At 41.7% G+C, this 12,488-nt stretch overlaps 1 protein-coding gene across 2 annotated transcripts in view; it reads right to left on the bottom strand.

Annotated features, from left to right (window-relative positions):
• Positions 1-12,488, bottom strand: part of RAB27A (RAB27A, member RAS oncogene family) — a 62,243-nt gene that overhangs the window by 45,660 nt on the left and 4,095 nt on the right. The window contains exon 2 of one of the 2 annotated variants that reach the window (XM_016158156.2): positions 1,631-1,747. The exons of the other annotated variant lie outside the window; for it this stretch is intronic. The gene's annotated coding sequence lies outside the window, so the exon portion shown is untranslated. The remainder of the gene's footprint in view (positions 1-1,630; positions 1,748-12,488) is intronic. 2 annotated transcript variants of the gene reach the window in all.

The following is a 12,488-nucleotide window of genomic DNA, read 5'->3' on the forward strand; positions in this document are numbered from 1 at the left end:
GAGAATGCCACCCTTTTATAAGACTATTTTCCACAGTGACGTCTGATAATGGGATTCTTGGTTCACTCCTAGGTAAAAAGCATGAACATGTGGCAAAGAAAACAAACTGACATGTCAGCATGCTGCAGTAGAAGTCGAGACACTGCCTTGGCTCTGACTCGGAGAAGACTTTAGCACTTCTCAGCCTTGGTTTCTTCACCTGGGAAATAAGGAGGTTGGACTACATGAGTGTTAAGGGTCCTTCCAATCCTTTCCTATCTCAAAGGTGTTCAAAAGAAAGAGAGGCCTTCCAGGTGCCTCTCAAAGTATACCAGGCTGCCCATGAGGCAGGGCTATGATGGTGTCCCTAGGGACACCCACCTGTGAAAGTGGCCACAGCATGATGGAAGAGATAAGTAAACACACACGCCCACACGCAGGAAGCTACATCCAGACACCTGCTCTAACCAATGGTAGTGGGCAGATGCCATGTCCCATTCATCTTCACATGTTCAACATCCAGCAGAGCCTAGACACTCGGCTTGATAAATGTTTATTGAAAGCGCCAGGAGGCAAATCTTTAAAATGTAATATAACGAAATCTTTCTGACTTATCTGTTCTGAGTCAAACTGTGTAACCCCCAAATTCATATGTTGAAGTCCTAACACCCAGGACCTCAGAATGTGGCCTTACTTGGGGAGAGGGCCTGTAGAGAGATAATCAAGTAGATGGACCCTAATCCAATATGACTGGCGTTCTTATGAGAAGAAGAAATCTGGACACAGACACGCATAAAGGGAAGAGGATACGAAGAAACACAGGAAAAGACAATCATCTACAAGCCAAGGAAAGAGGTCTGGAACTGATCCTTCCTTCACAGCACTAAGAAGCCAACTCTGCCGACACCTTGATCTTAAGGTTCTAGCCTCTAGAACTGTTAGACAACAAATTTCCATTGCTCAAGCCACCTAGCATGTGGTACTTCGTCATAGCAGCCCTAGAAAACGAGCCGTACATATTCAAAAGAAAGAATTGTATAATGAAATGAAATGTTCCATCCGACTCATCACCCAGACCTTCCACTCCTGCATACTGTCACTCATCAGTCCTAAAATATACGGACCTCTCCTCATATAACCACAATGCCACTACCAAACCTAACAAAATTAATTTAAAGGCAAACTTAATTCATAGGAGAAATATACACCTTATACTAAAACACATATGTAACATAACGCTTTCCTCCATTAAAGCTATTCGTAATATTAACAACAAAAATCCCCAATAAGCTTGAATTTTTGTGAATAAGATCCTCAGGATGAACAAGACTCTTCGAGCAATTTAATTTCTTAATCAGCTCTTGTTTAACAAATTATCTGAGAATAAAAACCAGTTACTTTACTAAAGTACAGAAAAGAATGAAAAAATGCAGTCAGTATTCATACCCACTCTCTAGTAACAAAAAATATACTCTTCAAACTTAACCCAAGAAATTTAGCAGACGTCTTGAAGTATTCGGTTTAAAAACACACTAATATGTGCAACGGCATTCTGTGTTCAATTGCCCATACTATAAGTTCCTGAAAGTGGCAGAACCTGAAACCTCTACCAAAAAAGAAGGGGAGGGAGAAGATAAATGTAAAAACATACCTTGACAAAGTACAAACTGTTGGTTGTTTTCCTAAGCCTTCAAGACTGGACCTCCCAACACTTCAACAATTAGACAACTTCCAATCACATGTCCTCTTCGGAAAGGTTACTTTTTGTCTAATGCAAAGAGAAATGTTAAAGTCAGAACAGCCGACTTGCAAAGGTTTTTCAAAAGAGTCTTTTGAAAAGCAGTTTGCTTCATCAACTTTCAAAATCAGGCATCTCTATAAAAACCCACAATCCAGCTAATTAGTCTCAGCTGTTTGTCATGTGGTCTGCAGACCAGTCAAGTGATTTTACCCTTTCAAGCTTACTAAAACCTAATTTGACTGGCCTCTCAGACAGAAGGCGGCCGTATTAACCTCTTCTAGGGTTAGAAGACTAGGACTTCAAAGCTTTCCTTTTCCCCAATCAAAAAAAGTTGAACAGCTTTAAAAGTATCTCATTCTCGAGCCCTTCAGAGGTGATACATTTGCAAATACAATGCCTGATCCAAACAATAAAGGACATCAAACGAAAGTGGCAGAAGAGATGGGGCTAGATGACTTACCCAGAATTCTCACTACTGGCCTCCAGACCCATAAGTAAAACTGTCTGGAGGAAGGGGACACCCAGATAGCTTGTTAGCATCTCAAATTCAACATGTCCGGTCTTCAACTTACCTCCTTTACTCTCACCTCCACTTCTCTCCCTGTGTCTTGCTTAACGCAGTCCCAACACACACACCCAGCCAGAAATCTGATGGTCCACATAAACTCCTCCCTCTCTTCCCCTCCTACTTCCAACCGACCACCCAGTTCTAGGAATTTTTGCTCCTCTGGCTTTTATTCCAAGTTTTTATTATTTTTTATCTGAACGGCTATAACCAACCACTTACTGGTTTCCTAACCTGGCCTTGCCACTGATCCACCCTTTACACTGTACCCAAAGTGATCTTTGCAAAAGGCAAAAGGGGGGGTCTATCACTCTCCTCTGTAAAACCTGCCAATGGCTCCCCGCAACTTCCACGATGAAATCCCTACTACTTAAGTTTCTGCCTTCAGGATTGCATAACGCTCCCTGCCTCCTCTCTGCCTCCTGCCTCCCTTTTCTCTGCCTCCTGCCTCCCTTTTCTCTGCCTCCTGCCTCCCTTTTCTCTGCCTCCTGCCTCCCTTTTCTCTACCTCCTCCCTCCCTTCTCCCTGCCTCCTCACTGCAGCTACCAGAACTATTTGTAATTTTCTAACCAATGGTTTTCAAAATATTAATTTAGCATCATCAGTATCATGTGGGGAGTTGTTAAAATTGCGCATTCTTGGGCCCACCCCAGCCCTACTGAATCAGAAATCCTAAAGATGGGCACAGCTGCCTGTATTTTAATGAGCCTCCAGGTGATTCTGATATGTGCTAAAGTGAGAGCCACTGCTCTGAACCCACCAAGCTCTATTCACCAAGAGATTCGGCCCTTTGGCGCCTTCTTCACAGGAGCAATGCTGAGTTAGATACCCCTTCTCTGTGCTTACACTTTCCTTGAACTGGTCAACCCCTATGATAAATATCTAATTTATTTCTTGTTGGTTGGTTAATATTTTGAAGATAGAAATTGTGTCTTATTTGATTCACTCATCCTACAACCACTTACCTGTCGCTGGACATAAAAATCCTTTGCCTTTAGGAGAAACTGCCCTCTCACTTTAGCACCAAAAAGTGTGACTGGAGACTCAGCCTATCCAGTCTACAAAATCCCATCACCAACCTCGAGAACCATGGGCAACTAAAAAAGCCTGAACATAACCAGTCTGACACAAAATTTTTGTTTCGCATCTCATACTGGCTCAGATGTACAGACAAGAGTTTATAAAGGGAGAAAGGGTGCATTTTCATAAAAACTTATATACCTTTTATCTCGTGGCGACCTCTACAATTTGGAGAATAACTTAGTACAGGAATGTACCAAGATTTTAAAATCCCAGATTAAAATTCATTAGAGTCAACTTAGTCTACAGTAGAAGTAGGCTAAGTTTCACATTAGTACTTCTCAACCTTCAACATGCATAGAACTCTTCCAGTGATTTTGCCAAAATGCTAATTCCAATTCAATTATGTCTGGCTGGGGCCCAGGATTCTGCATTTCTAACAAGGACTCAGGCAATGCCCTGGTAATATTGATGCTCCTAGTCCTAAAACTATACTCTGAGTAGCAAGTAAAATCTAGACCACCCCATTTTCCACAAAACTATCGGTCTTCCCAGTAGAGCAACAAAACCTTTTTTTGACTCCCTTGCATTGAAAGGTTTCTAAAACATCTTTCAGACTTCAGGGTAAAGAGGGCTTACAAAGCACACACATTTAGTTCTGCTACCTCCTCAAATCTCACTAGTATCACAATAAAGGGAATTTTATTTCTTTTAGACATAAATCCACTAGGACATAGAGAAAGCAAGTGAAAATAGGAGTGACAAAATATTGGAAGCTAGAAAGTAGATGGACAAGAGGTAACCAATTAGCAGACCAGCAAAGCTGACACCTTATCTGCCAATAGGGGAAGCCAAGAATCAACTCATCACAGAATCTCCAGAAAAGCTCAGGCTTTCAGAGCCAAAAACACCTCTGGAGGTGAAGGAGGGTAACATTGGGGCTAAAAATGGCTCTTATGCTAAAATGGTGGGAGTCTGCTTAGATCCCAGCCTTATGGCTCCTCCAGCTCTGGAAGAAGTCAAAGGTTGTTCTCTGAAGAGAAAGACACTCTGAGGGCCAAACTCTTGGAGGCCCTCGAAGGCAAATCAGTGGAGACACTTCAGTGGAGACAGGGGAAGGCAGTGAGACGCTACATAGTAAATACTGAGATACTTCCACCCACCCCCCCCCCCACCTACATGCTAACTTCCAGAATGCACACATTCTCCATAGGTAAGTGTTCACATGATATTATCTCTGCATAACCTTCCTAACCCCGAAGGAAAGGCCTAAAGATAAAAAAAAGGAGCCCACAACATACTGATCCAACTAAAAACTATGATGTACTGTTGGGAGAAGGAGGGAATGGAAATGATATACATGCGTGGCAGGGGCAGGTGGAGAAATGAGCTAAAATTCTCTTCTTCCACAGTCAAATGTCAATAGATAATTCCTAAAGCCGAAAAATTGACCAAAGAAATGGACGTATGACATTTAGAGATGGGATTAACTACCAGCAAGAATCAACTAACTGTAAGAATTGAAAGTGGATGACTCTGGGGAGGAGGAAATGAGTTGGGGGAAGGGACTCTGATGGTTTTTGTTTGTTTTGTTTTGTTTTTTTTTTTTTTTGCAACAAGCCTTGTAGATCTATGTCTACGTGTAACGATAAAATTTTAAAAATTAATAAATACAAAATAAAACAGAATGCCTGTGTTTTAAATTTTTTTCTCTCAAATGGTTCAGGCCATCACAATAAACATCATTCACTCGCTGTGCTATGTGTTTAGGATCTAGGACGTCGCGACACTGAGACAGGATGTTAAGGGCCTGGGCTCTGGAGACAGGCTTTGAACCTGACTTTACCACCCTCTTGCTGCGTGACCTTCAACAAGTTACTTAATCCCACTATGCCTCAATTTCCTCATCTGCGGAACAGGACTATGTTGTAATAATTTGATTATGTAATACCTAAAAAGTGCATAAAACAGTGTTGGAACATACTAAGTCTTCAATAATAACTCTTCTTATTAAGGTATATTGCCCCTGTCTCTGTATTGATTTCATCTTTCATTAGTTTATATTTCATTCTCCCTGCCCACACCTTTGCTGTCAGTCAGCTGTTCCTCACGACAGAAATCACACCTTTCTAAAATCACCCCTTCCCCCTTCCAATGTGCAGTTTCTAACTGACAAGGTGCCTGGAAACCAAATTACCAAACTTGTTAAAACTGTGTGTAAAATAGAGGAAAATGGGTACCAAGAAATGTTCTGACGGGCTTTCTCTGAGGCCAATCAGCAAGTTTCAATATTATGAACCATCTGTCAGACAGTTCAGAACACACTGGGCTTACTTCCTAACTATAACTGTCCGTCAGTAGCTGGGTGGCACTCAGGGTACCAACCATCCCAGTTTACCCTGGACTGTCTGAGTTTCAGCACTGGAACTTCTGCATCCCTGGAAACCCCTGTCCCAGCACTGGAAAAGTTACTTAATCCTTATGAGCCTGTTAATATCATCTATAAAATAAAGGATAATATCTACTTTGTAAGTCTGTTGAGGATTAAATGAGAGAAGTTTGTATAATTCCTAATACATAGTAAGTTCTCAATAAATGGAAGCTCTAGCTACTACACTCACTTATTGTCAAATCTAACATCAGTAGCAAAACAAATTATTCTTAGAAACCTACCCCGTACCTTGGTTATTTTCTTAGTGGCAAAAATAATTTGCCTTACATACAGAGAATCCCAGAAAGCCGAAATGTTTGCTTTCATAAATTTCCTTGCACCCTTGTCCACTCTTTATTTCAGGAAACAAGACATAATAAAATAATTTAATATTTCAACATTGCTGACTTCTCCACTGGGCAAAAAAAAGCCTGGTAGAGTTCCACCATCTTTTGATACGCTCATCTTTTTTACATGATGGAAGCGTTAGAGTATTTATGTCAGTAGCTACTTTTAAATGTTTGGACAGAAATCAGCAAGCCACTTCATGAAGGATATCAGGCATCATACTTGAGATTCTTTTTTAATTTGCATCTTACTTTTTTCCTTCACGATGGCACCAAATCATTGTCTCCTAATGGAATGACAACTCATTCAGTAAATGTCAATTCTACCCCTGATAAAGGCTCCTATTATAGAACAGATGAAACATCTTTGCTGACCTCAAAAGCTGAAGTAACTCAGTGCTGGAGAGATATTCATTACAGCCTGGAAAAAATTGCTCACATCTGTGCACCCCACCAACTCAAGGGTAAAGCTGCTATAAGAAAAGCTGCACAATTTGGGGTAGATGTCAGAAAGGATCACAAGTTACTCAAAGCCAAAACATGGCCTGAAAACTCTCTAAGAGGCAGCAGAGTGAGCATAAACAGCCAGGCATATGAGAGATGTCTCTGTGCAGGCTTCCAAGCTCACTCCTCCCTTGTTCATATTTCTTCTGCCCGAGTCCCCATCCAGCACCCAAGGCCTGTGAGCATGAAACACTGAAGAACCACAGAACCTCAGAGGAACCTTGAGGGGCAACCACTGAGGCAAGAGTGAGTGGATCCAGGACAGAATTTCTCTGAGTCTGATCTGATGCCACTGGCAGCTGGATCACCTGATGAAAATCTGAAGTCCTAGGTTCCACCTGAATTAGAATCTTTGAGAGGGAGCCCAGGGCATTTGCCTTTATAACAAGCTTCCCAGGGGAACCCTGGTTGTGTATAATAAGGTTTGAGGGCAGCTGCTCTAGGAAGAAAACAGTAAAATGTACAACAACAGCTGGGCAAATAATCTGTAGAAAAGATCACATCTAACTTCTACTAGCTGCAGTTTCCAAATCTGCAAAGGAGAGATGATAATACCTACATAGCAGGATGTTTGTGAGAATTAAATGAGATAACAAGCAATAGCCTCAAGCATGGTGCCTCACATACACTTCAAATTAAGTATCAATCCATTCCCCCCCTCTTTCCTTGTGTATGGTGTTCTAATGAAGATTTATAACTATAGTCCCTGGTGTGAATAAATGTCACCAAGGAAAGCAGATGGCTGGCTTAAGTTAAGGCCTCGATGTTAATGAGTCACCAACTAAAAGGCCGAGGCCAGCAGTTCTAACCAGTGGTTGGCTTGTAAATTGTCCCTGTGAACAGTGGTTCTCAAGCTTCACCGTATGTTAGAATCATCTGGATGGCTTTAAAACAGACTGTGGGCCCCATCTACAGGGTTTTGGACTCAGTATATCTGGGGTGGGAATCTGCATTTCTAACAAGTTTCCAGATAGTATTGGTGTTGTTGGTCCCAGAACCACAATTTGATCGTCACTCTACAGCCCCAAGATCTGAAAGCTAATATCTGACACCTGGTAATAAAAAACGAAAACTATGCTGTATGCATTTCCTGTTTGATACCAGATTGGTTAGTGACGTGTAAATAAAGAAAAAAGTAATAAACCAGCAATTTCCGAGTCTGTGCTGCCTCTGTTCCAGAGAGTCTTATTCACTGTTTTATGAACAGCACAGAGAGAAGACAGAGAGGGTTGAGTGCCATCTGCCCACTCACTAGATGTGTGGCTCTGAGTGAGGGACATGATCTCTTTGCGCCTCAGTTTATTCATCTGGGAACAGAGATGGGCTCAGTCATGGGTTCCCAAACCTTGCTGTTCAACGTCATCACCATAGCAGCATTTTAAATAAAACATGGATTCCCTAGACCTAACACAAAACCTGACAAATTACAATCTCCAAAGGAGAGACTGAAAAATATGTTGTTTTTTTTTTGTGGGTGTGCTTTACATAAAATCTCCCTATGCGATTTTCCTGGGCAGCCAGTTTTGAGGAGCCATAACCATAGTGATCTTTCAAGCCTCTTCCAACAGCAGAGCTCTCCGATCTTTTTGATTTCTAAGTCACTGTGCCCTGAGTCTGTACTTAGCGAGTAGCCTTCTCCTTTTATATCTGCTTCCCATGGAGTTTTTTTACTACAGGAAGCGAGTACCTTAGTCCTCAAAGCAAAGAATCTAGTTGCTTAACAGTTCCATTTCTCATATATCAATAAACGGACATTCTGGTTTTAGTTTAAAAAATAAAGTCCAACATGTAGGACGCAACAGGAATTAAATAGGACTGAATTTGTCAAGCCATCTTCTCTAATACCAACTATTTACCTACTTACTCCATCAGTCATTCATTATTTAGCATCTATCACAAGCCAGGCATCATTCTAGGTGCTAAGCATATAGTAGTTCACAAAACAGAAAGCCCCTGCCCTCACAGAGAGAACATTTTAGCAAGAAGAGACAGACGATAAGAACAATAAGATAATTTCCAATAGTAATAAGTGCTGTGAAGACAATAACACAATAATAGGATAGAGAGTGACTTGAGGCTCTTTTCCACAGAGTGATCAAGGAAGGCCTCTCTCAGGGGGTGATATTTGAAATTAAATCTGAATGAACCAAGGGACGAGCCAGCTGAGGATCTGGGGACAAAGCATTGAGGAAGAGTTAAGGGCAAGCACAAAGGCTCTGAGGAAGTAATGAGCTTGGCATTTCCAAGGAGCAGAAAGGAAGCAGATGAGGCTGGACGATGGAGGCACAGGGATGAGTGGGGATCGTGGAGACCAGCATGGCTCAGATCACAGGGACCCTCACAGACCATGTTCGGAAAATCTGGATATTGTATCAACTGCAGTATGAAGTGACTAGGGAACTTTAACTAGAAGAAGCATATGATATGATTTATACTTTTTAAAGCTCACTGGCTTTGTGTGAGGAATGGACTAGGAGGAGGCAAGCACATGACAAGGGCAAGACTGGGACCAGAAAAGCAGCAATATAAGCAAGAAATGATGGTCTTTAACTGGTAGCTGGCATGTAGCCATAGCAGGCACGAGATATTTCTGGACTTTAATGAGGTGAAAATCATAATACACTTGTTTCACTTCCGGTGATATTTCAGAAGGGTTCTAAGAAGAGACACTAGTTAATAGTAAAGTCCCGTCTGAACGTCACTTCCTTTGAAAAACAAAACAAGGTGATTTTGGATTATCTATCTTATGACTGGTTAAAATAAAGAAATATTAGCATAGGGGCACAGAAATAACATGATGGGGAGCCGGTAGACCCATCTTCTAGAATCTTTTCTGCTATCAATTATCCATGTGACCTTGGAAACAGTTCTGAACCTCTGACATGGAAGGAAGGCTGGGCTACATGGTTTCTAAGGTGCTACCAGCCCTTAAGTTACATGATGCTGTAAGTGTAAACAATGAGGATTCCTAACCTGGGTGGGAAATGGGTTGATAACTTGGGGTAGGGGTTTTGTCATTGACTTTTAACCTCCCAGAGAGGCTACAGGTAAGCAGGAAACAGGGTGTTAATGAAGAAACTGTGCAGTTCCTTCGAGACTCTAGCATCTGAGGCACCTCTGGCATAAGGGCGTGGCGGCCAGCAGGAACTTTGAAAAGTGGACACTCCTGGTCAGCCAGGAGCTCACCATGCCAAGGTACTGCGAGCTCAGGTCTCCGAGGTATTTATGGACCACGCCTTCAGCCACAACACTCTCTGTGGTCTATCCAGCAGGCTTCCACCTATGCTGAATCACACCCCAGATAGGCTCTGCAGCCCCAGCTCTCACTTCCTATTGACAGGCTGTCCCCACAAGGTCCACTCCTCTCATATGGCCAATCTGGCCCCTCCACGAGGACATCACTCCCTGTGATCCCTGAGGGCAGTGGTCCTCAGGCCTGGGACATACTCCACATTTAATAACTTAGAAGTGGGGTAAGAAAAGGGTTAGAAAGACAACAGTGGTGGAGTTAGGCTTGGAAACTTTACATGATGGAGAGAATATGTAACTAGGGAAACTGCAGGCCAGGGAGGTTCAGTGATCTGTCTAACGCAAGGTTTCTCAGCCTCGGCACCACTGACATTTTTGACAGTATAATCTTTTGTTGTGACAAGCTGTCCTGTGCACTATGAGATGTTTAGCAGCATCCCTGCCCTCTGCCCACTAAATGCCAGTTATGACAACCAAAAATGTCTGCAGACATTGCCAAACGTCCCACAGGTAGGAAGGGGCCAAAATCAGCCCCAGTTGAGAAACACTGATGTAATATCACAGTTAATTATCAGCAGTAGTAGAGACTAAAAACTAACCCTGTCAGCTCCTCCACAATCAAGCAAGAGCTCAGGAATACAGGGCTGAGTCGCTCCCTGAGGAAATACCACTTCAAAGTCCTTGGTGCCCAAGCAGAGCAGGGGTGATGGAGAGTTGGCCTTGTGCATTATGACAGAAGCCCAGCCAGGAACAGCCAGCAGCTTGTTTGGACACATTTGGTCTCCAGTATCTGAGTGGAAGACAACACCTTATCTTTTCAAAAGCTGCTAAACCTTTCACTCATGATTGCAATCACTTCCTTGCAGTGGTAAGATTCATTATAAAAAGTAATCACATGTTGCAAGAAACAAAGAAATCCTGACTGCAACCATGGATTACGTTAAAAAATTTTTAGGTATCTCAAGTGAACATTTAAATCATGACCTGTTTCTACATCTCATTCTTTCCTTATTAGAAGTAGTACAGCAAGAATAAAAATACCTCAGCATCAGCTTTAGTTAGCTGATTGAGACCCTGTCTTTGCTTTTAATAATCTAGATACGTAACTACATGGTTCCCCACGTAAGATTTGATCAGCTGCCCTGGTGGTGGGATCAGGGCAGAATAGATGAACTGCAGTTTATAAGAACAAACAGATTTTTTAGTCTCTTGGCAACTAACTTTATTATTAGGCTTTGACCTGGCAACTGGTAAGGCTTTATATGAATTAATCGACAAAGCTATGAAAAAAATAAGATTAGTGGCTCTGAAATACGGTATTCTAGTGGCAGTCAGAGGACACATATTCCTTTTCAAGGCTGCTTTCCTAAACAGGCACAAATGTTTTTTTAAATAATGATAAAATAACCCAGTGTTTTATAAAGACACATCTCTAAAGGGCAAGTCACATATACCTATCTACTGACATTGGTCCTTACCACATATCTTCCACATTTATTCTACCAAAATACAAAGGGTTGAGGTGTTTCATAGTGGTAGGCCACACAAAGCACACAGGCTTTCAATAAAACAGTACTTGGCTACTGTGGAATTACTCTTAGTAAGTCCACTTTAATCAAAGCACCTTACAATAAAAACTCAAAAGGGACAAAAATGTTAATAAGACCTTAAAAGGAATAAAAACACATTGAACTACAGGCGTTTGGCATCATCACAGGGAATACGACCAAATGGTGGCTTTCAACAGTTATGTGGCCCTCAGAAAGAAAGACAAGGGTGTCTCAAGAGAATGGCTTTGCCCACTGCATAGTAGATCTGGGGACGGAAGGACAGCATGATAACGGAATGATCATGGGAGGGTGGCAACAAAAGCAATTAAGGGTCAACACGAAAACATAAGTGACTTACATACAATCACTGAAGGGAAGACATGCAGCAGACCAACCACCGCACCTAGAGTTCCAGCTCTGGCTCTCTCTCTCACTGTGTGATCTTACAAAGCGACTTACTGTTTCTGGATGTGAATTTCCTTAACTACAAAAATCTAGAGCAAAACTCAGTCTTCACCAGCTTCCTTCTAGTTCTAATACTCATTGAGTTTGCAAGTCCTCTCGTTCCTTAAGATGGACACATGCGCGGTAACCAAACTGAGCCACCACTCGGTAGTTTTTTGAACATTATCATGATCAATGCATTTCCTGTGCATAAACATGGGTTTACCAGAATAGGGTTATCGGATTAAATATAAGACACAAATTTGCCTTTCATAAACAAAAAAAATTTTTTAGTATATCTCAAATATTGCATGAAACATATTGATAGCAAAAATTATTCATTGTTTAGTTAAAATGAAATTTTTTTGACTAAATCTTGCACCCTATCTCTGACCCCACATTGAAAGTTCAATTTTAAAAATCAAAACTTTGATTCCATACATGTGGGTGGTTCTAAGAGTGGCTGAGGCACTAAATAGAAGAAGACCTTCTCAAGACTAGTGCATACAGTGGCAAAAAAAACCAAAACAAAACACCAGGAAAAGAGGGATAACCTTCAACATTCCTCTTGAGTAAGTGGGGCATGAACTTCTGCTTAACGGTAAAAATGAGTGCCAGTAGACCTCAGTCATACAAGAAAAAGAATGTGGTGTGTCCT

The sequence above is a fragment of the Rousettus aegyptiacus genome, unplaced genomic scaffold, assembly GCF_014176215.1.
Source record: "Rousettus aegyptiacus isolate mRouAeg1 unplaced genomic scaffold, mRouAeg1.p scaffold_m13_p_3, whole genome shotgun sequence".
NCBI lineage: Eukaryota > Metazoa > Chordata > Mammalia > Chiroptera > Pteropodidae > Rousettus > Rousettus aegyptiacus.